Source organism: Montipora capricornis, chromosome 5 (assembly GCF_036669925.1).
Source record: "Montipora capricornis isolate CH-2021 chromosome 5, ASM3666992v2, whole genome shotgun sequence".
Taxonomy (NCBI): domain Eukaryota; kingdom Metazoa; phylum Cnidaria; class Anthozoa; order Scleractinia; family Acroporidae; genus Montipora; species Montipora capricornis.
The window spans coordinates 17936113-17940494 of NC_090887.1; the positions used below are offsets into that span (position 1 = coordinate 17936113).

The 4382-nt window shown below is 42.4% G+C and overlaps 1 pseudogene; it reads left to right on the forward strand.

Annotated features, from left to right (window-relative positions):
- Nucleotides 1-2816: 2816 nt before the first annotated feature.
- Nucleotides 2817-4382, forward strand: LOC138048465 (uncharacterized; annotated as a pseudogene).

The following is a 4382-nucleotide window of genomic DNA, read 5'->3' on the forward strand; positions in this document are numbered from 1 at the left end:
AATTTGTTGGTTGTTGTTGCTGTGTTAGGGTTAGGGTTAGTTTATACTGAGTTTATACTGTTTTTTATGTTCTTTTGTTTTTCTGCATGGCTGTTTCGGTTTTCTTTTAAGGGGAAGGTTGTAACGATCACCGGTAGTACTTGTAAGGACATGTGCACTGCGCGGGGTCTGGAAGCCATGATGGATTAAAACTGTTAGTGTTCACTTCGTATCTCTGTTTTATCCGTTTGCATCAACTTAAAATAACGAGATTATGACAATTAGTATATTGTGACTGGAAGCCCTGAAGGGGGAGTGTCAATAAAGTTAGTATTGTATTGTATTGAAAGTTGGACAAATTATTGACCAGTGACTTAAATATCACTTAAATATCACTAACCCTAACCCTAACCGTAACCCTAAACCCTAACTCTAACCGTAATCTCTGACCAAGTTATCTAAGTACTGTTTTAGAGTTAGGTGTCATGAGTGCATTTGTCAACATTCTCAAGTCACCTGACCAAGACACAATTGTCACTGGTCTTCAGTTTGTTGAGATGGCTCTAAGAAATGTTCCAGCTTCCAAAGAAATGTTTGAGATTGCCAAGGGAGTGGCCTGTCTGGCGGCATTAGAGTACAGTTGTAATGGAACAGTGTCTCAGTATGCAAATGAGTTAATTGACACTTACTTTATGGAAGAAGAGTCAGATGGGGAGAGAGTGAGTGATGGGGGCGAAGACAATATGCAGGTTTTTGAGACATAGGAGTAACGAGATGAAACTCACTTTCCTTTTTGAAAACCGTTTTGTTTTTTCTTTGGTTTACACGCAGAAATTTTTGTTTAGGTTCATTTGACAAGTAGTTGGAGGCGTGCCTGCCACCATTACCAAGGAGTCTTCTTATTCTTCAGAACTTCTTTCTATTTCTTAGTCAGGAAGTTCTTATCTGACTTGTAACTTGACAGATCCCAAAACTGGAGTCATGTAGAACTTTTTACAATTTGCAAACCTCGTGTCTTACACATGTGTTGCTCGTATGACCATTCCCTCGGGCTCCTCATAGCTCTGGTGTCTATGTAAACAGTTCCTTTTTTTAATTAATGGTGTGGGTAAAATGCAAATTTCATTGAGTGTAAGCCTGATTACTGTATTATTGTGAGCCCCCTTGGTAAGCCAAGGTGATTTTGGGGCAAATAATGGTTAATATGTTTCAATTAAAAAAAAAAAAGTTGTTCCGCGAAAAAATAACAATACCAGGTATAACTCAAAGAGTATTACAGTACTACAGTACATGCAGGCTTAAATCAGTAGGGAGGTTGAACTCAGCCAACACCATATCAGGGCGATAGGATCATCCACCCTTTTTCATTGTTGGGAATCCCTGACAGTGCAATGTAGTTTCCTTTTCACTTAAACAAGGAGAGGGAAAGCAGTCTTTACTTTAGCTTGAATTTTTCTTATATCACTGTATCTAGATGGATCCATTTTTGTTTGCAAGCACTGTCTGCTATACATTGTTTTATTTCTCATATACATTGTCTTTTTCGTGCGATTCATGCAGAGAACGTTTTATGCTACTCTTTTGAAAGCAAAGGAGAGACTGAAACAAATGTTTGTTTTTTGAAGTGCGGGTTATAGACAGACAGAAGATAGAAGTAATCCTCGCACTTAACTGGACAATTTAAGCAATAACCCTAACCAGAAATGTGGCAATGTAAACGATAACAAAGTTTCCACAAAGTTTCCACAAAGTTCCCATAACAAAGTTTCCATAACAAATGTCGATAAATGTTCCTTAAGGTCCTTAAGGTCCTTAAGGTATGAGGGCCTCTTGCTAGCCCTTCCTGACCGTGTTTGGTATGGGCCGCCCTGGCCTTCTGGAGAGACAAGTTCTTTAGTGGACTCTGTTGGTTCCTTTTCGCCTTCTGCAGCTGGTGGACTTTGTTCATACTCGTCATCTCCAGGTGTGCTGAAAGGGGTCAGTCTAAGGTGTCTCCGATTTCTGCTCAGTACTCGCCCGGTGTCGGTTTCTACTTCATGGGACCTTGGTCTGTGGTTGCTCTGGCCGACCACAGTTGCTTTGCGCCACAGCTGCCCTTTGCGGTCTGGCTCTATAATCACTGCTTGTCCGGTGGAGAGTGGTGGAAGATCTTTGGTTGTAGCATTATAATACTTGATCTGCCTGTCTTTCATCACACCCTTTTCTTGGGTTACAGTATGGTTCATTTCCGGCTCCAGGAGCTTCTGAGACGTTGGCAAGAGTGTCTTCGTCCGACGGTTCAGCATTTTCTCAGCTGGGCTTGTTGTCATCCCTTGGGTAGGGGTATTCCTTAAGTCGAGCAGGGAGAGATAAGCATCTTCACGTGCAAACAGTGCACGTGTCACTAGTCGTTTAGCTGTCTTCACAACACTTTCTGACATTCCATTACTTTGAATGCCTCGGGGAGGATGAGATGTGTTCGAAGTCCCATCGCTTACTGAAGTGTCCGAACTCCTCCAATGAAAACTGTGGGCAATTACCCGACATGACCGTGTCCGGGATGCCGTAGCGTGCAAAGTGTGCCTTCACTTTATGGATGACATCCTTTGAGGTTGTGCATTGGAGGTAGTCTACCTTAAAGAAATTTGAGTAATAGTCTACAGTTACTAAATATGTTCGCTGATTGAAGTCAAAGAGATCAATTAAGGCCAACCTTGGACCAGGGGTGGTTTTTTACTTCATGAGGTATCATCGTTTTCTTTTGCTGCTTGGAACCGGTGGAAAGACATGTCTCGCAGGACTGTATATAGTCCCTTACCTGTGCATCCATTCCACGCGTAGCATTGCTTGTTACAAACATGGCGGCAATGCCGATTACGGAAATGGCAGCCTATGAAAATGATGACACAAGGCTCGAATTCGATGTGGAGTCTGACTTGGAAAGGTTTCTTTCCTCGATCCTTCAGAGAACTGACCAGATTTCCCAGTCAAACGTAGATCACGAAATTGTGGAGCAGCATATTGTTGTTGTTGATCAAACGGTGAGTTTGCTCTGTACTCTCCGAGACAGCAGTTCGAATATTAACGCTTATGACAAAGAAACCTTAGACAATCTCTCATCTGTTTTCAGTGATGTTTTATCCGCCCTGCAGCAATGTTTAGCCACAGCATCTGTCTCCAACCTCAGTGGCAAAGAATGTTTGTGCCAGGCTAAAAAGTGATGAGCCCAGTAAACCAGTTTTCGACATCCCTGAAGAGCTCCTTGAAGACCTCTTGGGTTTGGGCTTTACTTACACTAGAATTGCGGAGATGTTGGGAGTATCTCGTTGGACTATATCAAGGAGGATCAAAGATTATGGTTTAGAAGATTTCAGGTCGTTTAGTAAACTGGCTGATGAGGAGTTAGACGAATTAGTACGAGATTATATACGTGAACATGGAACAACAAGTGGACAAGTGTATATGACGGGTTATTTGAGATCCCTGGGTTTGAGAGTGCAAAGAAGAAGAGTAAGGGAATGTCTACCTCAATTGGACCCACAAAACAGGGCCTTGAGATGGGGAATTCTTGTTTCACGAAGGGTATACCAGGTACCATGGCCCAATTCATTGTGGCACCTAGATGGGCACCAATCGTTAATACGCTGGAAGCTCGTCATTCACGGTTGTATAGATGGGTTTTCGAGGCGTATAATATATTTACAGTGTAATTCAAATAACCTGGCAGAGACAGTGCTTGACCTGTTTTTAGATGCAGTCAACAAAGATGGTGAGCGTTGGCCATCGAGGATCAGAATTGATAGGGGAGTTGAAAACGTCCTTGTTTGTAATGCAATGGTACAATTTCGAGGAGAAGGAAGAGCAAGTTTCATTGCTGGTCCCTCGACTCACAATCAGAGGATCGAGCGTCTCTGGAGAGAGGTCTACCGATGTGTTTGTCACCTGTATAACTGTACTTTTTCTGCAATGGAATCATCAGGGCTTCTTAATGTGTAGGATCCCACACAGCTTTTCACTTTGCATACTATTTCTATCCCCAGAATCAACAATTCCCTGAATGAATTTTCTGAAGCTTTCAACAATCATGCAGTTAGTACTGAGGGTAACTGGACCCCATATCAAATGTGGATGAATGGCATGATGCATGCTAATAATCCCCTTGCTTATGGGGATGTCGATGGAGAGCCAGATGATAACTATAACTATATTCATAACTATATGGATGTGATCTAGAGGGCCCCTCTCCTTCGGAAGACGATAACAACATTGTTGTTGAACCAATCACTTTGGATAATAGGCAGCCAATAGAGTCCTATGTGATCGATGTCGTTGACCCTCAAATGCAGGCCACACAACTGGGTATTGATATTTACATTCAAGCCCTTGACCTGGTCAGGGATATAATGGACCTGGCATATGATTAG